Source organism: Ahaetulla prasina, chromosome 8, assembly GCF_028640845.1.
Source record: "Ahaetulla prasina isolate Xishuangbanna chromosome 8, ASM2864084v1, whole genome shotgun sequence".
Taxonomy (NCBI): domain Eukaryota; kingdom Metazoa; phylum Chordata; class Lepidosauria; order Squamata; family Colubridae; genus Ahaetulla; species Ahaetulla prasina.
The window spans coordinates 34145134-34170463 of record NC_080546.1 but is presented as its reverse complement, the minus strand read 5'-3'; the positions used below and the strand labels follow the sequence as shown (position 1 = coordinate 34170463).

General features: G+C 37.2%; 1 protein-coding gene across 7 annotated transcripts in view; it reads right to left on the bottom strand.

Annotated features, from left to right (window-relative positions):
* The window catches only part of NR3C2 (nuclear receptor subfamily 3 group C member 2), a 178453-nt gene that overhangs the window by 48733 nt on the left and 104390 nt on the right, over window positions 1-25330 (bottom strand). The window lies entirely within an intron of this gene.

Genomic DNA, 25330 nt, shown 5'->3' with positions numbered 1-25330 from the left:
AACAATTTTGAAAATACAATATTCACTATTGTGTTCAATAAATAACTAAATTAATAACATATTTAAATTAACCAACATATTTAAAATCAGTGAACTAAAGGGTGAAACCTTATCTTGCGTAATATATTTCAGATGGAATTTTTCAAAATTCAGGAATTTATTATGATACTATCACAAATAAAGATGGCTGAAGAGCTATAAAAGGGTTTGTATGGCAAAGCGAATTATACAACAAATCCTGTCAAAAACCAAGTAAAGCTTAAACATGCATGAAATAAGTATATCCACAATTGTATAGAAAGGCCTTCAACTGTGTCAACCATGTAAGCTGTAGAATGTAATTGTTAAAATGGAACATAGCAGGAGATCTGGCAGTTAACACATAGTTTTTCTCTGGTTAAACCTGATATTTTATTGGAATGTTTTCACAGCACTACCACAAAAACAATGAAGCAAGAAAAAAAATCCCTCCAACATGACCCAATACTTCAGTCCGATTAGCTGCCTGATATTCCACTAAAATTTCAGTCATCATCTAACTCTCATTGTTCTTATTCTGAACTATTATTTATTTTTTTAAAATGAGAATGACAGTAAGATTTTATGATGTTTTATAGAATGTTTCTTTCTCAGTAAAAGAATTCAGGACAGAGCTTCCAAGTTCATCTATCTAATACTAATTTAAAAAGAATCAGGTGTAACATATATTTGCGAAATAAAATGAAAAATAATAGAAAGTACTAATACTCATAGTTTACTTACCTCCTAAATTCATTCCAGCTTGAAGACACTTTTGTAATCTGCAAGCTGGACAGTTTTTTCTAATTTTGTCAATTATACAGTCATTCCGTCCCGCACATAAATAATTGTGCTGCCCTATAACAAATAAAAGACAGAATATAATAAATTCTATTTTAACAATATACAATAAATAAACTGTCCACAACACAGACTCACAGCTCTAAACATGAAAGAATTCTTCTTCCAGCTTTTACAACTATTTTTAAATCTGCCAGAGCATTTTAAAATAACTGCTTATAACAATTTTGAAAATACAATATTCACTATTGTGTTCAATAAATAACTAAATTAATAACATATTTAAATTAACCAACATATTTAAAATCAGTGAACTAAAGGGTGAAACCTTATCTTGCGTAATATATTTCAGATGGAATTTTTCAAAATTCAGGAATTTATTATGATACTATCACAAATAAAGATGGCTGAAGAGCTATAAAAGGGTTTGTATGGCAAAGCGAATTATACAACAAATCCTGTCAAAAACCAAGTAAAGCTTAAACATGCATGAAATAAGTATATCCACAATTGTATAGAAAGGCCTTCAACTGTGTCAACCATGTAAGCTGTAGAATGTAATTGTTAAAATGGAAATCCAAGAGCATCTCATTGTCCCTATACAAACATATATACAGGTCATGACGCCACACTATGGAAAGAACATGGCAAACCAGATAGGCTCCAAGTTGGCAAAGGACTGATCCAAGTCTGTATGTGCTCTCATTATTTATACAATTTATAGGCTGAATAGGAACTGAGCCATTGAGGGGGAAAAAAGACAATGGAAAGAACAACCAATTTTAGAATTGATAATGAAACTGTATAGCTTTCGCCTTTTAGGCTCAGCTATCATCAGGAAATAAACAGGCAATCAAGAAATACATTACATGCTAGATCTTGGTTAAGCAGTCATGAAGGCCTAGGAAAAGATAATATGAAATGGAATTCCCTGTAATGCTCTGCAGAAGTGAAAATTGACTTAAAGGAAGATAGAAAATGAATGATGCTTTGGGACACTGGTGTTGGAGAAGAATCTTGAGAATACCATTGTATAACCATGCAAATAAATTAGTGGATAATTGAACAAATTAGTGCATAATTGAACCCAGAGTTCTCACTACAGGAACAAATGCTCATACTCAATTTATCACATAGGTTGTCGATGTTTAGTCATGGCTTCGAACAGTGACCTGGATGAAAAAGTAACTTTGTGACCAATACCTGCATTCACCACCTTAAAGGTGATATATACATCACCTGATCGCTACTACATTCACTTAGAACACATCGCATGCAATTGGTTTCTGCAACTTAGTCATTAGGCAAAGTGGTCACTAAGTGAAAATCTTGTGATTCTGACTATGCTTACAATTTTAGTTCAGCATTTTTTTTCTTTTTAAAGCATCAAAAAGATATGATTCCAAACAGCTATTGAACCCAAACACCGGAAAAGATTCCTGGAATTTGACTCATGAAGAAACTGGATAAAAGGACATGTCCTTTTCCCTACTTCCCTTAAGAATGCTCACCCCAGCGCTGGAATAATTAGCAAGAAGGAAATGGATGTTTGTATTTATATTAACTGAAAAGGAAGAGATTACAGGAAAGTGATCTTTCACTGGGGAATGTGCATTGGAAGGAATGCTCCAGTACCTGCTGTTTGCCTAGTACACTTGCAGATGGAATCTACAAGCATTTTATATTTGCTTCCCTATTTTCCCCCCAGCAACATATCCACTGGGGATTAAAAAAAGTTAAGATGACAATCACAAATGAGCATCCAAAGCCATACTCTTTTGTATGTGCATGTACTGTTCAAATTATGGGTATAATAAGAAAGTACAGAAACTTACTTCTTCCATAACACGAGAACTTAAAGTTATACTGACTAAATAATTAATAAGGAAGTAAAGTACAGCACTCCTCACAATACATAGAGCTATTTTACATACAAAGATGAAAGGCTCTAATAAGATTTTAAACTATAAAATAACGTTTTGAAATATTTTTATAATATATCTGGGCATAGGCATAATAACCCTTTTTAAAAAAAATCTAATACACAGTGGACAAATTGAAAATTACACAATGATCATACGTACGTTTTCATAAGAATGTTTTTCAGATCAAAAGCTTTAGTAGTCCTAAATCTGATTTGTCAATCTTATTTTAATCTACAATCAGGAAATTACATAAAAACATAAATAATAGGCTTAGTGTCTGAACAACATTAATTATTAGGTGTTGCCTCTGCATTGCTGGAAGTCAGAGTTGAACTTCTGTACAAGTGATAAATAAATGTACATTTTAGAGAACAACATATAATACTATAAATTATATAAATTATTATATAATTATATATTCTTACTATGTATTGACACTGAAAGAATAAGGTATATTTTCTGAACATTCCTATAGAATTAAAATATGTAAGTGATGAATTATTTCTATCTCTTCATAGACAGATATGCTCCGCTAGTGAGATATTAGGATATTACCTGCAAAAGAGCAAATTGAAGGATATTGCATTTAACCCTTGAAATGCTTTCCTCAGTCTGGAAAAGTAAGAATGTTGAAATATTTTGCAGTTTCCCAAGAATGATCTACAACCACTGCTCTGTAAAAACCTATTGACTTCCAAATCTGATGTTCTGTAACATTTAATCTTTGATAAACTCAGTTTTTATCATCAGCCTGCAAATCAATTTTGGGCATGTCTATCTCTGTGATATCCTGGACAAAATCACATTGTGCATATGGAATAAATGTTTTCTCTTTCTTTCAGGAGATATCCAAACATAGTGAAAATTTTTGGATGCTGATCTTTAGGCATATGTAAGATATGGTACACAAACTGCATTCGACATTCATTCATCGTACTTGATAGGTGTTCTAAATCTGATCTTTGTAGTACCTCTTCATTAGTGATGTGGTCACTGTAAGAGGCACTGAGGGTTCTTCTCAAGCAGCGTTGTTGAAAAACATTTAATCATCTTGTACACTTCCATGTTTCACAAGCATATATTGCATGACAAATATATGGTATGACAAACTCTTGAACAGTTTTACCTTTGTAATAATACTTATGGCTGCCAAATTGGGCAGGTGCACTGAAACATGACCACTGCATTCCAATTCAATAGTTAATGTCCATATCTGTATCTCCATTGATAGACATAATGCTACCAAGATAAATCAATTGTTGGATTTGTTCTATAGCCAGCCATTTGTTCTATAATGGACTGTTATAGGACTATTATATTGCCCTGAGCACTTCCTACTTGCATAAATAGTCTTGGTTTTCTCAAAATTTATATCTTGCTTGCATCATTATCTAAACTGGTGGTCATTTCTTGCAAGCACCTTTTGTTTCACCACATACATTTCTGTCTTACTCATATATTGACATTAAAGAAGGTTGTGCTTTTAGATTCCATTCATATATAACAGCTGGGATTATAATACAGACTTTTAAAAATGTTGATAAATACATTGAGGAATACTATAGGATTTTACAATATTCCATAGTGATCCTCAGTGAATTGAGTCAAATGCCTTTTTAAAGTCAATAAAATTGATTCCCACTGACTTCTGTAATTCAATATTCTGTTCAATGATATTTCTTAAGGTCAGGTTCTGGTTGTTACAAGAGCATCCTTTTTTGAATCCTGCTTGTTCTTCATGCAGGTGTGTATCCACTTGACGCTGCAATCTATTGAGCGACAAAAGGCACAGAACTTTTCCAGTGACTGATAGCAACTTTATAACTCCTCAGTTGTTACAATTACTGAAGTTCCGTTTCTTTGGTACTTTAATGATTACTCCCTGCTCCAATCTTCAGAGATGCATTCCTGTCACCAAAAGTGAGTTTTTGCACCAAACTATCTCCACCATGTTTTAAGAACTCTGCAGATGTCTGATCTAAGTGAGCTGGTTTGCCATTTTTAAACAACTGTATTGTGTCCTGAACTTCAGTAATTTTAATTGGTTCCATACTGACATCAGGTTCCCCTGGCTGTGCAATATTGGCAAAATCATATACAGTTGATGGGCTAGGTTGGTTCAATATGTCACTATAATGTTCAACCTAATGTTTATCTTGTTCTTTTTTACTAAGTAGCATTGTCCCATATTTAACTTTAATTAGGATGTTGGTGTTGGTTCTAATTCTTGTTAGTTGTGGCCAAGACGAAATAGCGATATGGAAAACATATACAATAAATATTCACATTATATTTATAGCATAAAAATATAATGAGCCTTAAACTGAACAAGGCATCTGTTGGCTAACCACATCCAGATGAAGCCTTTGTCAAATGTTTATTGAAAGGACATTTTATTCTAAGTTTTACAAAGTTTCCATCTTTTAAAACTATATAAATCACTATGTGCCAAATGAAGTCTTCTTTTAAAATGTCACATGGATATATCTGCTGACAAGATCTTTAAGAGGCTTCAATTCTATAGGGCAAATTTACATTTTGTTGATTGGAGAATATTCTAAGAATATTTTAACACATATTTTTAATATGTATCAAGTTATGATTTTTGACAGCAATATAGGATTAATTGACGTATACCCCACTGCCAATATTGAAAAATTATTAGAATTAAATTAAACTTACTTATAAGGTTAGAAATAATGAATATTTAACTACAGAATAATTAGAAGAAAAAATAAAAAATTGCAGTCACTAAACTAAATCCAGCACAGTTGCCAGCTCTTTCTCTTTCAATTGAAGGACATCATGGAGATAATACGAAAAATTCGAAAGCAGGGGAAGCTTTATTATAGTATCACATATTGATTGAGGATAATTTTTTTTAATTTGAATTTATATCCCGCCCTTCTCCGAAGACTCAGGGCGGCTTACATTGTGTTAAGCAATAGTCTCATCCATTTGTATATTATATACAAAGTCAACTTTTATTGCCCCCAACAATCTGGGTCCTCATTTTACCTACCTTATAAAGGATGGAAGGCTGTCAACCTTGGGCCTGGTGGGACTTGAACTTGCAGTAATTGCAAGCAGCTGTGTTAATAACCAGAGGCCCAAATAAAGGACATTATGATTGTAAATTCCACATTGGGGGCAGGGGATGATGAAGAATCCAAAACAATATGAACACCACAAATAAGTTCTTCTTCATATGCAATTCACCAAATTTGTGATAAACTTTAAAGACACAGACCAGAGTATTGAAAGATACAGCTTCAAATATAATAGGCTCTGTACTATTGGTACAAAAAAAAGGGGAGTATCATTTTTGTATTCAATGCAATAAACGGACAAATTATACAGGTTTTGCTCTATTGTCTTTTCTATTCATTTAGTGATGAAGTGCAGGAAATATTCAAATAGCCTTTACAACTGGAATGTCTGCTATGAACTAGTTGATAAATCAGATATTGCACTATATTGAAATCTCAATTTAATGGACCAATTGGTGATCGGAGTGAAGACACACACAACAAAGGAATAACTGTTAAATATCAAAGTACATCGTTTCTAGCACTTTGCATCATTCCAAATTATGTAACATATTCACGCAACATGCATTATTTGGGAATAATATCATTATGCCAGTAATGTAAATGTCCACAAATAACATGAAATTAATATAAGCTTAACTATTTAGCAGATGCAATATATTACTAATCACATAAAATAATCAGGGTATGCCTAGTTTTTTCAGCCCTAATGTTTTTGCCTATTATATATATTAAATCATTGGGATAGGTTTCTAATGGATACCCAGTTTTCTTTTCTTTTCTCTGATGCTATTTGGCTGAGACATGCACATATGTGATTTTTTTTCTTCTCTGCAGGAAAATTACCTCCCAGATTTTTTGTTTGTTTATTTTTGCTAAGCGATAGAAGAATTCTGTAGAATCAAAGCCAGGCTCTATCTTCGCATCCATAAGCTTGTTTCATGCTTATAAATAAACATTAGTAACAGCTTCTTGGCTATATTAACTTCACATAACTTACAATGGGTCTCATTTCACATTTGAAATGGCTTTTTGAATTATTTACCCAGCGGAATGAAATAAAAATATGCTGTGGAAAATCAATGATAAGAAACCAGCTGGGGAAGCAGAAGCAGAAGCCTTTACGTCTTGGAAGCATACTTGACCCATACAATTTTCGATGGGGCAGCATCCCTGGCAGTCTAACTAAGCTAATTTAAACAATTCTAACTGTTGTTGTACATACTCAGCTAATTCTAGTCCTACCTTTTTTTTTGTCCAATTGCTTATGAAATAAATTTTGCTGGCAGCTTACAGGGCATCACCTCCATTCAAATCAGTGCTATTATACTGCCACACACTTGCAAGCTCTCTAATTACTAAAGTAGACAGGTAAGGAATAGATGGCTGGAAAGGTTATTTGAGCTGTGGTTCAAGAAGCTCTGTGTTTTGAAGTAAGAGCAAAACATACATACCTGTATGTGAAATTCAAATTCCTAGCTCTTGAAACAGTTTTGAAATAATTTCTTAACATTATTGAAAATACCTTTAATGAAACTATTAAAAAGGTTACTGTATTACTGAACAACTATAAAGGTTTTCCACACTACATGTCTCTAGAATGGGGACACGCTCTGTTGACATTGCATTTTAATCTTTAAAAAGTCTATTTTATATACTAAAGAGTTTTCTTTTCTCTTCCCTCTTTTAGCAGTTGCCAACTGCCCAGCAACAGCAGCCTATGTTTGCATTCACTATTTTAGGCTACATCACATGTCAATTATATAACCTTGTTTTACTGCTCTCAAACTGGTTAGAACAGTCTGGGAAATAAATTAGTGCAGCCCCTAAAAACATTTTGCAATGCAAATTCAACAGCATGTTCAAATCCAAGCCATATTATAAAATATTGCATCTATATTCAGTTTTTTACAATAACTGGTTACTTATTGTTAGAGCAAACTAGACCTTGTGATAATTAACTTTTCCAATTCTGTTTAAGCCTGAACAGTCTGACTGTAAACTAGTAAGTAATTGTAAACTAGTAAGTAATAAGCCACTTCTCTTGGGTTTAAGTATGAAAATTGGATGAAATGTATCGCCGAATGATTGATCACAATATATGGTGCTGGGGAAAATATAATTGTTGAGCTTTCAACATTTTATACTAGCATACTGGAAGATGTAAGTGAAGGGCACAACTGGGGCAAGAACAAAAAAAATTATTTAAGAAAAAGTATGTGTTGTTTTAAATATGTAAGAAAATAAAGTTACTATATTTAAATAATATAACTCATTTTTATTTTTCCAAAATTTACACTTTCCTCTATTTGTATAGCAGCCTTTCAAACATCAGAATTTTTTCCACACACTGGTACATGTAGCTACAAAATATAACAGGCAGCCTAAGCAAGCAATACTGGTCAACCGACTCTTAGGAATCCTTTGCTTCTATTTCATTTACATTAGATTCATTCAAAAACATAATCTCCAGTTTATCAATCTATTGCAACATAACTAATTTATTCCTACATAGCACCAATACTTTCTTTCCTGTTTAAACATGAAATGCTTGAATAGGCAGTCCTCATCACTAGATGGTCCTAGATTGACAAAGTATAGTTTCGCAAACGAAAATAAACTCCTGCAGCAATATCATCATTCCTCCTTAATAGTTATTTTTCCCCCCTGGAGGGAAAAAGATGGCATCACTGCAAGCTGTACAGTCTTTCAATAAAATTCTGTGAAAGATGTGGGGACAATGGCATAAACTTTCCACTGTTTGGCTCCTGATTCTTTCACCTCAAGAGATGACAGTGGAGGTCCTCAGGGGCAAGTCTTCTGGATGGCTTCCCATCATTATAGGTAGCTTGCCCATAGAAGCCTAGATGCCTTCATACTATCCATTTTAGGAAAGTGGTAAGTAGGTTTTTATTTTGCTGATATTTTGAGTTCAAGTGCTTATTGAACTGCCTGATTTTTTATTTCCTGTGGTGGTGGTTGTTTTTTTTTAAATTGTGGGAATTGGTTCTGAAGTTTTATGTGGTCCATTCAATTTTATTTTTATTGTTGGTGATATGCCCAGAGTGATTGAAGGCAGCTTCCTTCTTGGAGATATATATGTCAAGGTTCCGATTAACACCAAAGCAAATCAGAATTCTAAGACCTGAATTTTCTTTGAACCTTTTTATTGGATACATTATATTGGCACAATCAATTGTAAAACCAACTCTAAATATTCCTTGTGGTTTCAGTATAATTAAAATAGTAAATGATTCCCTTCCCAAGTGTCACTGGTCACATTGTTCAATTAGGTTAATTGGTGGGTTCCTTAGGCACTCTTCTCTTTCTTCATTTGACACCTATGAAGATGACCTTGGTTCCCATGGTGTTGTGTCTGGCAATGCATTCCATTGCCAATACATTCCAGCCTCTTCACCACCCCCACCCCCATACTGTGTGGTAACTGAGAAACAAAAAGATGGCTTTTGCTAGGTTCAGTTTGAAGTTGACAATATATTTCTCAGTGGTCTCTATCAGATAGACCTGTTCCACTATGATGGGAGCCACCAGAAGATTTGCTCCTGAGGGCCTCCACTTTCCTCTCTTCTGGAGAAAGAACCAGAACAGAGTAACTCACTCAAATAGAGAGACAGAAAAAAAGGCATTTCTGAATTTTTTGAAATATTGTAAATATTATAGGGATTTTTTTTGCTGAAAAAATAAAAGCATGAATTGAGGATTTGAGGATTTGAAGATTAAGAAAGGTGCTGATTAAAGGAAGGAGTGGATTTGCAAAATATTTAAGATGGAGGAGAGACTGTAAAGGAAATTTTAATTATCTGTTGAAAAGGTCAGAAATCATTTATATATTTCTCAACTTACATTTTTTGTTTTTATTTTTCTTGGAGTTTTTGATTTTCTTCTTTTATTAGACTATTAATAGACTAGAGTCTTTTAATAGACTAGACTATTATTAGACTAAAATTTAACTTTTATTGTTCAATGATTTAAAGTTTTAATTTATATTGCTGTTTTTATATTGTAAGTGGTACAAAGTTTCTCAACAGGATATATGGATGGATAGATAGATAGATAGATAGATAGATAGATAGATAGATAGATAGATAGATAGATAGATAGATAGATATTAAGTGAAAAAAAGTATTTCTGGAAAAACGGTACAAGCATTTAAACAAAAAATGAAGATTCAAAGGCACATTTCTCTTGATTATATTTCTTGTTGGAAGTAGCAATGTTACTTTCTGTTACTTAGCTCTCAATCATGTCATGAGACCACCTAAGGAAACTGCCTCATTCCAATTACATTGTCCTATTCCACCTCATTGGACAGGGAGGGTATGTTGCAGACTGTCATTTAAAGAATGTTGACTGTTGGGATCCAGGAAGAAAGTCTTCTGTGCCACTGTCCCAAAGGTAAGGTGGGCCCCACTCTTTTAACCTTTAGCTGGAGAGTGAAGTTCTGGCTCTGACAATTGATATGGACATCAGACAGTGCTATGTGATCTTAAGGGTAATTCAGATCATGAGGATGTTCTCTCCATCTTTTTAACTTTTTAACTCCAACTTGGGGTATCTTTATTTTAGGGTTTTTAATTCTTCTTTTTTTCTAATTCCTTTGTTTATATTTTATATTATGAGATATATGTTGTGTAATAAACAATTCAGATCATTTAAGTGAAATGGGTGGAGTAGAAATAGAATGCATGCATGCATGAATGAATGAAATCACTCCGAAGCTTCCCTAATTTCCCACGTTCATCATTATATAATAGGAGTTTTGCCAATAACTTCATCAGTTATTTATTTATTTTACTGATTCATGGTCAAATAACATAAAACTAATCAAAATGTATACATGTAAGTATAATTAAAATATAATTCTGAAAGAAGAAATTATGAAAGATATTGATAATCATAAACAGCAACAATTATTGAATGAAATATAGTAATCCTTCTCTAGATATCAAATTATTTGTCTCAACAGTATACAAGGTTTCCTGCCTGAGCATGGGGTTGAACTAGACGGAAGGTCCCTTCCAACTCTGTTATTCTACTCTAAATGTTAGCTGAAAGGAAGGCATTCTCTTTTTCTGAGGTATCATAACTAGGGCTTGGTAAAGGCATTATTAGGTCAGTTTAGCAAGCCTTATAAAAAGAGCAGTGTAAATTGTAGTGAGAAATTGATTCCCTCTGTGGACAGGAATATTTTCCCTCTTTACACGTATATTATTGAATCTTTCTTCTAGGAGTGAGGATATTAGATCAAACAAGTTTAAAGGAGGTGTGCTATTCAGCAGGTTCTAACAGGTTCTGGAGAACCGGTAGCGGAAATTTTGAATAGTTTGGAGAACTGGCAAATACCACCTCTCACTGGCCCCAGAGTGGGGAGGGAATGGAGATTTTCCAGTATCTTTCCCCTGGAGTGGGGTGGGAATAGAGATTTTGCAGTATCTTTTCCCTGCAACACCCACCAAGCCACGCCCACAGAACCAGTAGTAAAAAAAATTGAATTCAACCACTGGTTTAAAGGTTATCCTTGTTTTTAGATATTCGTTAGACAATTTGCAAGGGACTTCCAAACAAACGTGCCCCATGCATACAGCATTTGTACTTAAGTCATATTAAATATCTGAAGCCATAAAAGTTCATTGCTTTAACTCCAACCAAGCAGTTAAATAGAGTTGATAAGCCAATTTTTTTAAAATGTAGATCAACTCTGACTTTCATGATAACACAAAGTTATCCTGCAAAGTCAAATAACATGGGGAAGACACTCATACGAACAAATTTCAGGTAGTGAAGGAATATGCATGAGACGAAACCAGATTCCAGTCTTATTGGAGATTTAGATACCTATTGGGCTATTCGCAGAGTACATGGAAACTTGGATTGGACAGCTTCAACAGAACACATGTCATACTAATAGCAAATTTGTGCCCTGTATAACAGATGGCTCATGACCTTAGTTCTAAATATTTCTGTTGCATCTGGGACATAATTATTGCCATCTCAGAGAATAGCATTTCAGAGTTTGTGGACCCAGGTGGTGATGGCCCTTGTTGTGCTTGCCAGATTGCTGACCCTTGTAGAGAAACATTGAGATATTTAAAAATTTTCGATTGATTGGTACTAAAACTACTGATGACTGATAATGGAAGAAGATTTTAGTTTAATTGTACCTGTCAAGCAGTCTTTCCTCTGTAACATCAGGCAAGGTTCTAAGACTCACTTGTATCATTGAGATTTTTTCACATTTGTATCATTGAGAAAAGAAATTTGTTGGTCAGCACTGGGATACAACTTGTCAAACTTCTACTAATAATGAATATAAAGTTAAAATGAGAGAAGCAAACTGCATCCTTGTTTCACTCATTGTCTGATAATTAAAAACCTAAGAAGTAAGAAATTAAAACCTAAGAAAGTGAGAAAGAATTGTACTGCTGAGATGACCATACAGTGAAAGACAAGATACTCAGAATTCTTGTCTACCTCACACTAAATCAGTACAAGATTGTTTGATTCATAAGAATTTCATCAAAATTTTCTTTTGAAATACATTTCAGAATGAATTCTCCTTTTTCAGTTTGAACAAGAAGGTAGGAGAAGGGTAGAATATTTTATCTGCAGAGCATACAATGCAAATATCAAACAGTTTATATTACGAACAGTTTATATTATAGCTTCTTGGATAAGAAGTGAAATGTCTTCTAAGAAAACTAGAGCTGAAGAAGCTTCTTGGATGAGAAGTGAAAGAAGTGAAAGAAAAACCAGAAAGTCCAGTTGCCTTTGGAACAACCATGATCTGGATGGTTGAGAATCTCCATAGATAAGTTTATATTACACTATTAGTAATCATATGATTTATTATCCAAATTATTGAGTATGAAAAAGGGACCCAAATTTCAAGTCTTTACCTAAATACTATAAATTAAAGATAATATAATAATTGTCCAATAATTCAATCAAACATGCAATCAACTGCATATAAGAATGTCCAGTTCAAGCACTAATTTAAATTAAGAAAAAAGAAACTTATGGTATATATTGTCAGCATTCTGAGTAACACACCCATCAAAAGCAGAGCTCTGAGGCTGGTTCCTCAGAGAACATGTTTATTGGATACATCATATCGGAACAGCCAGTGAAAACCAACTCTAAAAGTTCACCTAATTGAAAGAGCAAAAGTTCCGCCTCCCAGATGTCACGGGTCACATTGTCCAATGAATATAGCTGGCAGGCTGCTTTGTCACTCCTCTCCTCCTTCAACAGCCCCTGTTAAGATGACCTTGGTTTTCACAGAAAACTTTTTATTTTGATGGTTAGCTGGTCTATCTATTTCCCTCCTCCCGTCCCCCTCTCAGGGTTCATGGCAACTATGAGGCAGCAAAGGATGGCTTCAGCCATCAGAGGCCACAAAGGATGGCTTCATTTCAGAGTTGACAGTTAGCATACATACCACTTTTTTGGTGTCATAAGGGCACCATTTTCCCATTATTTGAGAGAACAAGGCAATTTCCTTCTAGCCCCAACGAGGCCGTTGATGTCAGGTCCCGGTGTCTGGAAGCCGTATGGGTCTGGATGGGGAGGAACAGACTTCGGCTCAATCCCTTGAAGACCGAGTGGCTGTGGATGCCGGTTTCCCGGTACAGCCAGCTTACTCCATTGCTGACTGTTGGGGGCGAGTCGTTGGCCCCCACGGAGAGGGTATGCAACTTAGGCGTCCTCCTGGATGCGCGGCTGTCTTTTGAAGATCATCTGAGGGCCGTCGCCAGGGGGGCTTTTTATCAGGTCCGCCTGATCCGCCAGTTGCATCCCTTTCTGGACCGGGTTGCGCTGCGCACAGTCACCCATGCCCTCGTCACATCTCGCCTGGACTACTGCAATGCTCTCTACATGGGGCTCCCTTGAAGACCGAGTGGCTGTGGATGCCGGTTTCCGGTACAGCCAGCTTACTCCATTGCTGACTGTTGGGGCGAGTCGTTGGCCCCACGGAGAGGGTATGCAACTTAGGCGTCCTCCTGGATGCGCGGCTGTCTTTGAAGATCATCTGATAATTAAAAACCTAAGAAGTAAGAAATTAAAACCTAAGAAAGTGAGAAAGAATTGTACTGCTGAGATGACCATACAGTGAAAGACAAGATACTCAGAATTCTTGTCTACCTCACACTAAATCAGTACAAGATTGTTTGATTCATAAGAATTTCATCAAAATTTTCTTTTGAAATACATTTCAGAATGAATTCTCCTTTTTCAGTTTGAACAAGAAGGTAGGAGAAGGGTAGAATATTTTATCTGCAGAGCATACAATGCAAATATCAAACAGTTTATATTACGAACAGTTTATATTATAGCTTCTTGGATAAGAAGTGAAATGTCTTCTAAGAAAACTAGAGCTGAAGAAGCTTCTTGGATGAGAAGTGAAAGAAGTGAAAGAAAAACCAGAAAGTCCAGTTGCCTTTGGAACAACCATGATCTGGATGGTTGAGAATCTCCATAGATAAGTTTATATTACACTATTAGTAATCATATGATTTATTATCCAAATTATTGAGTATGAAAAAGGGACCCAAATTTCAAGTCTTTACCTAAATACTATAAATTAAAGATAATATAATAATTGTCCAATAATTCAATCAAACATGCAATCAACTGCATATAAGAATGTCCAGTTCAAGCACTAATTTAAATTAAGAAAAAAGAAACTTATGGTATATATTGTCAGCATTCTGAGTAACACACCCATCAAAAGCAGAGCTCTGAGGCTGGTTCCTCAGAGAACATGTTTATTGGATACATCATATCGGAACAGCCAGTGAAAACCAACTCTAAAAGTTCACCTAATTGAAAGAGCAAAAGTTCCGCCTCCCAGATGTCACGGGTCACATTGTCCAATGAATATAGCTGGCAGGCTGCTTTGTCACTCCTCTCCTCCTTCAACAGCCCCTGTTAAGATGACCTTGGTTTTCACAGAAAACTTTTTATTTTGATGGTTAGCTGGTCTATCTATTTCCCTCCTCCCGTCCCCCTCTCAGGGTTCATGGCAACTATGAGGCAGCAAAGGATGGCTTCAGCCATCAGAGGCCACAAAGGATGGCTTCATTTCAGAGTTGACAGTTAGCATACATACCACTTTTTTGGTGTCATAAGGGCACCATTTTCCCATTATTTGAGAGAACAAGGCAATTTCCTTCTAGCCCCAACGAGGCCGTTGATGTCAGGTCCCGGTGTCTGGAAGCCGTATGGGTCTGGATGGGGAGGAACAGACTTCGGCTCAATCCCTTGAAGACCGAGTGGCTGTGGATGCCGGTTTCCCGGTACAGCCAGCTTACTCCATTGCTGACTGTTGGGGGCGAGTCGTTGGCCCCCACGGAGAGGGTATGCAACTTAGGCGTCCTCCTGGATGCGCGGCTGTCTTTTGAAGATCATCTGAGGGCCGTCGCCAGGGGGGCTTTTTATCAGGTCCGCCTGATCCGCCAGTTGCATCCCTTTCTGGACCGGGTTGCGCTGCGCACAGTCACCCATGCCCTCGTCACATCTCGCCTGGACTACTGCAATGCTCTCTACATGGGGCTCCCCTTGAAGAGTACCCGGAAGCTCCAACTGGTCCAGAATGCGGCCGCGCGGGTTACAGAGGGAGCACCTCGTGGCTCCCATATAACACCTATCCTGCGCGGGCTGCACTGGCTCCCGGTGGTCTTTCGGGTGTAATTCAAGGTGTTGATTATCATCTTTAAAGCGTTCCATGGCTTAGGACCGGGCTATTTACGGGACCGCCTACTGCCACAAACAGCCTCCCACCGACCTGTGCGCTCCCACAGGGAGGGCCTCCTTGGGGTACCGTCGGTGAAACAATGTCGCCTGGCAACCCCCCAGGGGTAGGGCCTTCTCTGTGGGGGCTCCTGCCCTCTGGAATGAGCTGCCTCCGGGGCTTCGCCAACTCCCCGACCTTCGGACTTTCCGCCGTGAATTGAAGACTCTTTTATTCCGTCGAGCTGGGCTAGCCTGATTAAGTAATTTTAAATGGGGTTTTAGTTTTTATATTACTTAGTTTTTAATTTTGGCCACTATTTATATAAATTTTAGTTTTGTTTTTATTGTATATTTATTGTATCTTTTAAATTGGCTGTTAACCGCCCTGAGTCCTTCAGGAGAAGGGCGGTATACAAATGCAACAAACAAACAAACAAATAAACAAACAAACAAACAAACAAATAAATAAAACATTTTAATCCTGTCCATGGGGTTCCATGGACTGCCTAGTAATTTTCTAGCCCCTTTTTGCAAGTTCCCTGGAAGATTATAACTTTATTTCATTTACCTTTATCTATCTATATTTTATTCAAGTTTTTTTAATTCTACCCATGCTTTCTCTTGTTTTATCAATTTTAGAAAAATACCCATTCTACAAATAACATGACTATTATTTAGCCAACTAAATTGAATCATTCTCATTAAGTAGAAAGAGCAAAACAAAACAAAAAGTATCTTTATTATTCTTGGAGGTATCAGTTATTCACTGCCTTAAAATGATATAGTATTAAATTTTCTGCATTTCATATTTTTTGCTATGTTCCATATTTCTGTAAAAGCAGATGCTAACAAACATTTCTCTAACACGGTACCTTTTAAACATGCTGGATGACAAATTTCATTTTTATTACTGGTTTAATTAAGACAGAAAAATATTTTTAAGCAATTACAAAATGAATATGGGTTAAGTATGATTTTTCATATCAAAATAAATATTTCCTAATAATTAATGTATTTAGTGATTTCATGCCAATTCTACCAATGATGTAAATCCAATTTTAATTTGTCTATGATGTTGGGGATTAAAGAGAGCTATTAGTTTGTTTGTTTTTAATTTATGAAATATTCACTGTCAGATACTTTGTGAGGTGACCCACTATAAATTAAACTATTTATTTATTTATTTATTTATTAAATTTTTATACCGCCCTTCTCCCGAAGGACTCAGGGCGGTGTAAAGCCAAAGATAAAAAACACAAAAATGTACAATTAAAACGACAATTTAAAACCGAACATATTAGAAAAAATGGCCAAATTTAAAGGTTTAAAATTTAAAATTATAAACCATATAATGATAAAACCCCAGTTAAAATTTAAAATATTAAAAATATTAAAAATATTATGCCAGTCCCGCTTGAATAAATAAATGCGTTTTCAGCTCACGGCGAAAGATCCGAAGATCAGGCACTTGACGTAGTCCAGGAGAAGTTCGTTCCAGAGCGTAGGAGCTCCCACAGAAAAGGCCCTTCCCCTGGGGGCCGCCAGCCAACATTGTTTGGCGGACGGCACCCTGAGAAGACCCTCTCTGTGAGAGCGTATGGGTCGGTGGGAGGCATGCGGTAACAGCAGGCGGTCCCATAAGTACCCGGGCCCTAAGCCATGGAGCGCTTTGAAGGTGGTGACCAAAATCTTAAAGCGCACCCGAAAGACCACAGGAAGCCAGTGCAAGCCGCGCAGGATTGGTGTTACATGGGAGCAACGAGTTGCTCCCACTATTACCTGCGCAGCTGCATTCTGGACTAGCTGCAGCCTCCGGGTGCACTTCAAGGGCAGCCCCATGTAGAGAGCATTGCAATAATCCAAACGGGAAGTGACAAGAGCGTGAGTGACTGTGCATAAGGCATCCCGGTCAAGGAAGGGGCGCAACTGGCGGACCAAGCGTACTTGGTAAAAAGCCCTCCTGGAGACGGCCGCCAAATGATCATCAAACGACAGCCGCCCATCCAGGAGGACGCCCAAGTTGCGCACCCTGTCCATTGGGGCCAATAACTCGCCCCCGACAGCCAGCTATGAACTAACTATGAACTTAACTTCATGGATAGACTGGCTTCCTCTAACTCTATCATTATATGAAGAAACTATAACTATAATTTATTTCAAACTGGTTGTTCAAACTTTACATTTTAAATATTTGTTGTTTTCTTCTTTCCCATTTGGAAATAATCTTATTACAACACTTCTTATAATGTTCTCTTTAACTAACTCTTTAATTACTGATCTCTATACTGATGTCCTATATGAATTGGGATTTCACATCTCAACGTTCCCATATTGACTGCCAATTCTGAAAGTTGAAATTTCTAACTGTTGAGAAAATATAAGGACAGAATTTTTTTTAAATCAATTCAACCCTTTTGATCTTCAATATAATGATAATGATAATGTTATTACTAACATGAGTACATATACAAGAATAAGATACTTAATAATAAGGGATACATTTCTGAATAAATATGTAGTAGGCACTGTTACTAATATTTCCAAGAACTTCAGAACTGAAACTCAATGTATTGACTAAAAGTAAAGCCTTCTTCAAAACAAGCTTGATGCAGTAGTATTCAAAAAGCAACTAACTAGCGTGATTGTCCCAGCATATTTCGGGAACTTTAGATTCACATATCTTTAATGATTGTCATATTCCTTTTCTTCCTTGACTCCTTCTAACTCCTGCCTTGTTGCTGCTTTTAGTTATTCTCATAAGCAGTTCAAATGACCAGAGCTCAAAATTCTTGTTTATAAATGAAGAAGAAATCAGAAAATCCCATAAACTAGGTGAATTCCACTGCTAGAATATTAAAACATACAATGGTTGTCTATTTATGCTAATAATTAACTTTGAATAAACAATCTGATAAATTATAACATGCCAAATTAAAAAAATAATTAAACTAAGTGCATTCTTTTAATTATCTTAACTATGTTATGCTGTCTATTTCGTGATCACTGTGAATGCAAAATATTTTTTCTAAAATATTTTTTCACTTCTTTCTATCTTTTTCTCCTTTTTTTTTACAATAATATTCTTTTAATCTCATTAGATTTTTTCCCTACTGTACCAGTGTCAAACTCACATTGTCACGGCAGTGTCACATGATGTATCTGGCCTTTTTACCCCTTCACTAAACCGGGCTTGAGCGTAGCCAGCATGTGTTGCATGTGACATCTCTGTTCTACTGCATTCATACTTCAATATACATTTTGTTTTCTCTTTGTTACAGTATAAAATAGACCCCTGCCCAATTTATCTTACCATTTCTTATATGGGGCCAGGTAACCTCATTATGCCTAGCCAACCTTATTAGTGAAGCTAACAATTCTTTACAGGTTACAAACGAGGGACCAACTGAAAGCATATATATAAACAAGAAAATTTGAAAAATACTGAAACAGACTTGCAAAGCATCTTCCACTTTGCTTCATTTCCTAACCGGGTTAAATGTAGGATAGCTTTATCAAAAATAGTAAAGTAGTTCTTATCTTATTTTGTTGGGTTGTTTAGTAAGAAAGGAGTATTAAAGGGGAGATAATATCTGAAGTGTTTTTACCATAAACACCACCCCATCTTAAATGTAAAGGCCTAAATTAAATTAACCCTACAGCTACTTCAATTATTCTAACACTGATACCACAGAACAATTGATTGCAAGGTGGATTTTTTTTAAGGATATGTTCACCCTGCTTCCTTCACTTTGATGCAGTAGGTAACTATGTTTTCTCTTATGTGAACAAGGAAGTGCATGTCTGTAGAGACAACTGCTTCTACAGTGGATTTCTTTGGACATACAAAGCATTGAACCATACATATCCAATTCTCAGGTTCAAAAAGACTTTCAGAAAGTAAAGTAAAGGTAACTGTTATTTGATTTTTTGTTTGATTAAAGGCATGAAGCATTTCTATCTGAAAAGACTCCAAGACTCATTTTTAGTTAGAGAATTCATTTGCATCATTCACTTGATTATTTACACTAGAGTAGTTAGTGTCCGACTTCTTCTTACTACATTAACATACTGAAGCAATCTAAACTGAGAAAGGCTGAACCAGAACATTGTCGTCAATCATCTTGAACTGTAAGTTGGGAAGCATATAAATTGAATCAATCAATAAATGATAGATTTAATTATATTGCAATCAAAACATTACAAGCCCTTCAGAATAACCATCTTTGCGATAGTTTTCGAGGATGTCTAGTTATCAAAGGCCCATACTTCTAATACACAAAATTGGGAATTTTTCTGCATTGCACCCAGGCAACCTAAACTCCATCTGAAGTGCTACATTGGGCACCCACTCTCTCAGCGTTTAAACAAGTAAATACTGGTAGACACATTTCTTTGGCCAGTCTTTTAATTGTTAAATGAAGTTAATACAAGAGTCATTGTTAATTAAATCTGTGTTTATATATTTTTATATGACTTTGATTTTTTTAAAACGCTAGTCCCTTGTGTATTCACTGAAATAGATAAGTGACACATAGTAACTAATTAAAGAACCTTATTGTCTGATAATTGTGAATCTATACTGTTGCCTCCAATTACAGAAAACACTATTTGTCTTTGAAAGAAACACCAGTAGAGAATTATAGGCGAAGGGGATATGAAATATAATATCTTGCACGTAAATGAATCTCAATGCATACTGCAATATTGGACCTTGTGTTTGAACTTGTTCTATTATAGTATTTTGACCAATATTATATAAAGCTGGGTGTGGTTCACTGTAAAGTTAAAAATAAATTTGTTACTAAAAATACTTCCAGGGCAAGTAATATTAGATCTCATTAGAAATAGGGCAGCTAATTAAAAATGGCTGCATTATAACATTAAGTAAAATGCATTCTCTTAAGTTATATCAAACATGTTGTCTAGATCAGGTTAGCCCCAAATTTAAAGCAAAGAAATACTGCTTTCCACTTAGAAAACAAACTATAATGAAATATGGGAAAATATTTTATTTAGGTGATCAGAATATAAATAAGCAGGAAAACAATAAAAGTAGTGTAATGTTTTAAATATGAATATAGTCAATTCAACATTTAAAAAAATTAAAAACCTATAAAGGCATAATTTATGTACTTTGTTCAAAAAAAAATCAAATTATATATAATTGCTAGGGAAAAAGATAGGAAATAGGAAACGTTTAGTAATAATACATTGCTCATACACATAGTAGAAGCAAGTTATTGTTAACCAATAATTATATTACTTTAAATACTTGTCTATAAATGCACTAAATTCACTACTTGAAGTGCAGGTGCAGATAGCTTCCAGAAATGCAAAGAATTTAACATCTTTCATGTGTAAATAATGATTGTAAACTTCCACAGTTTGGACTGACATTATTTTAAGAATAGAACTTTCAAGTCCAAAAACGCCAGGGAATTTGTAGAAGCTTGGTACTCTTGACAAATCAGCCAACAACAGAGACATAGACATTAACAACATTTAGAGACTATTCAAAAAAGACTATCATCCAGCCCAAAAAGGAACAAAAAGTACCTCTCCACCAGCTACCAGCACCCAGTTCAGCATGGATTTAACTCCGAGGTTAACATCATACCAACAATCAAGTAAACAATACCCCAAGAAACTCAAGCCAAAAGCAAACAGCCCAACCGAAGAATCTCTATGACCATTCTCACAAACACTAACAGGCAAGCTACTAGAATATAAACTAACAGCAAACTGCACTCCTTACTAGCACTGATGATATTACCTACCGTACTTTTTGGTGTATAAGATGCACCTTTTTATCCCCCAAAAGAGGGTGAAAATCTGGGTGCGTCTTATACACCAAATATAGCCCCGCCCACCTGCCAGCCCCCACCCTTTGGACATTTTCGACAAGGGTGAAATGCTATCGGATAGGTAGCGAAGACTGGGCTGGTTTGCCGATCAGGGTCAGGGGCCGGGGCCCAGGGATGCCCCATTCCCCGAGGCCCTGGAGCTGCCACCTGCTCGCCGCCTGCCTCAACCGGGTCAGGGAATGCACCATTTCCCGACTCCAGCCTTTCCCCAGAGCCACCGCCCACTCTTCCTTCACGTATGCTTACCTTCCTCCAGCGGCTGGCTGCCAGGAAAGGCAAGTGTCCAAAAGTTACTGGAGCTGCTATCCTTGAATATATCACCGCCTTGTTCCATGCGCCGGCTGCGCAAGTGCACACCCAACCTGCTGCTGATGAATGAATGAAATAAACGGTGTGCCCTTGTGCAGCCGGCGCATGGAACAAGGCAGCGATGGCAGCGGTATATTCAAGGAGAGCGGCTCTGGTAACTTTTGGATGCTTGCCTTTCCTGGCAGCCAGCCACTGGAAGTAGGTAAGTATACGTGAAGGAAGAGCGGGAGGCGGCTCCGGGGAAAGGCTGGAGTCGGGGAATAGTGCATTCCTTGACCCGGTTGAGGCGCTTTCCTCCCTGAATCCACCTACCACCTGAAAATGCTTTCCTCCCTGGTTCCCCAAAGCGCTTTCCTTTGCATAGCATAGCAAGGAATAGGGGCGGGGATAGGGTTGCAAAGGAAATCACTTTGGGGAACCAGAAAGGAAAGCATTTTCAGGCAGCAGTGCCAACCGCATGGCATGCTTTTGGATTCGGGGAGGAAAGCACTTTGCATAGCATAGCAGGGAATGGGATGGAGGGTTGATCGGTCATTTGAAAGGGAGGGGTGTTCTGTTTCCTTCCTCCAATACTCCCAACAAAGAGTCAGTCAAAGGCCTTCTCTTCTACTTTATTTATATAGATAAATGTCCTGGCCACGTCTACCCACGGGCCTGCCAAGTCTCTGGAGATAATGAGGAAATTATAGATAAGGCCAGAATTACTCACGAATATATTCTTCCCTCCATTGATACAGTTTGCCTGCGCAAATTCATTGCTTTGTCCAAGACAAAAAACCAGGAAGTCCCGCCTCCTATTTATAGTCTCTGCAGATGTCACTGCATGACCATCATTCCTTGGCTTTGTCCCAACGCTTCCTCTGCTGCGCGCGCCGGTCACGTCTGCGCAGTCTTGCATCACTCCAAAACTGTTCTTGGGGTGTTGCCAAATCAGAAGAAGGCTCGGGAGAATCAGGCCTTGCCGGCCCCTCCTCCTCCCTTTGAGTGGGTGCCAGGGAGGGAGAGGGCCCAAGAGAAGCAGGGCTTGCCAGGTCTTCTCCCTCACTTTCTGAATCATACGAGTCCAGGAGTCCGGGTCCAGGAACCTGGGTCACAACAAGGGGGAAGATGCACGCTCTTAACTGCAGCGCCGTGGTCTGTGTGGGAGGAGCAGAGACGGAAGACCTGGGGGTGCTGATGCTTTGGCCCCCTGCCCCCCCACTCAGGCTGCCCCGGATAAGATCTTCACCATCAAGCTGTTTTGAGGAGGTTGCAGATGGCTTTGTAGTACTTGCTAAGCTGGCTCTTCAGCCACAGCACCCGGCACCTCTCCATCATGCAGTCCTTGCAGAGGACTTTCACTGAGGAAAGAGCCAAAGCCGGTGGCATCCAGGAAGGTTTCCCCCCCCACCCCCATCAGCCTGGGTCCTCCCCTGTTTCTCTTGTAGAAGTCAGCCACATCCTCCGAGACCTTGAGACCTGAAAATGCTTTCCTTCCTGGTTCCCCAAGGTGATTTCCTTTGCAACTCTAACCCCGCCCCTATTCCAACTCTAACCCCGCCCCTATTCACTTCAGGGAACAAGGGAGGAAAGCATTTTATCTGGGTGCAGCTTCCCCCTCCCCTTCAAACGACCGATCAACCCCTCCACCCCCATTCCCTGCTACACTATGCAAAGCACTTTCCTCCCCAAATCCCAAAAATGCGGCTGGCGCTGCCACCTGAAAATGCTTTCCTCGCTGGTTTACTAAAGCATATTGGAGGGAAACTGGCCGCCGCCTGAAACGTGGCTCTGTAAATTGCATCAGGCCAATGGGCAGAGGTAGAATTCTTGTTTTCTTGTTTTCCTCCCCCCAAATTAAGGTGCGTCTTATACATTGAAAAATACGGTAGTTTGGGTAATGAAACATCTGCAAGAAAACAAGCAAGCTCTGAGAGGTACCACTTGAGAAAAAAGAATTATTAACATCTGTACCTACATTCCTTTCATGAATACCCAAAGTCTGCAGTACGAAAGTGATAGGACCTTTCAAATTTGATATAAGACATTTATTTGTTTATGTATTTGTTTGTTTGTCAAGAAATACAAGAAAACAAGTAACAGAGTAGACACAGACATGGACACATGAAAATTGTTTGGCACACACAAAAAAGGATAAAACACATAGAATGATTACATATAATTGGGAAGAGTAGGACAGGGATGGTAGGCATGCTGATGCACTTATGCACGCCCCCTTAGGGACCTCTTAAGAAACATGAAAAGTCCACGGTAAACAGTTTACGGTAAAAGGTATGGGGGTTAGAGAGACTAACAACAAGATCAGGTAGATTGTTCCAGACATTTACTACTCTATTGCAGAAGTCATATTTCCTATAATTAAAATTAGAGCAAATTATATTGAGTTTAAATCTATTGATGGCCCTTGTATTATTATTGTTGAAATTAAAGTATTCATTTACAGATAGAACGTTTTGGTGAATAATCTTATGAACTAAGCATAGGTCGAAACATAGACAACATAGTTCGAGGCTTTCTAGACCTAAGATTTCAAGCCTTGTGGTATAGGGAATTTTATTTCGAGCAGAAGATTTGAGAACTCTCCTAGTAAAATATCTCTGGACCCTCTCTAATGTAATGATGTCTGAAATACAGTGAGCATTCCAGGCAGGTGAACAGTAATCAAGTATGGGTCAAACATGTGTTAGTTAATGTGGGGCACCTAATAATATCAGATAGATAAATAATCAGAGAAACTCATCGGCAAGTATAAATGCAATCATTCAACCCTGGATATATTCCATTAATATTAAACACAATGTTTAATATTCTGTTATACATACTATAGTATTTTCAAATTGCAAAGGAACCAACATACGTACAAACAAACAGAAAATATAGTATTTTCTGTTTGTAAACTTAGTAAAATATAGCAACAGCGCGATGAGCCAACCAGCCTCCTGCCGTAAGCAGTGGCACCTGCATGAGGCACATAGCGTCCTGCCGCAAGAAGCGGTACTGGCGCGATGCACCATGCAGCAACTGGTCACAAGCAGCCACAAAAAAAATCAGGCAGAGGCATGACAACAGGTTCAGGGCATGGGAGTTCTGGCTGTGGTGGTCCTAAGGTAAGCAGGTAAAACATCCCCTCAAAATAAGACATGGTGCTTATTTTGGGGCTGAAAATAAAATAAAACCAGGTCTTATTTTCTGGGAAACATGGTACTATATGTGAGTTTGCCCTTGAAGACCATGCAGAAACTTCAACTGGTCCAAAATACAGCAGCACATGCAATTCTGGAGGAACATGTTTACTATGAGTTGCATTAACTTCCTTTTTTTAAAAGGTGTAATTCAAAGCAATGATGATCACTTCTAAAGACTTGTATAATACAGGGCCAGATTATTTGTGGGACCACATAATTCTAAGGACATACAATATGCTTGTCCCATTAAGTGAGATAGGTAGGTATCCTCCAGGTCCTGTATACAAAATAATGCCATCTGGTGGGACCTAGAAACCAATGCTTTTCTATAGTGGCTATTCCATAAGAATAGAAATCTCTCCCTGGATTTTTAGAAAGTCATTAAGACCTAGCTTTTCCCTCAGGTTTTAGGCCAGCATTTTATA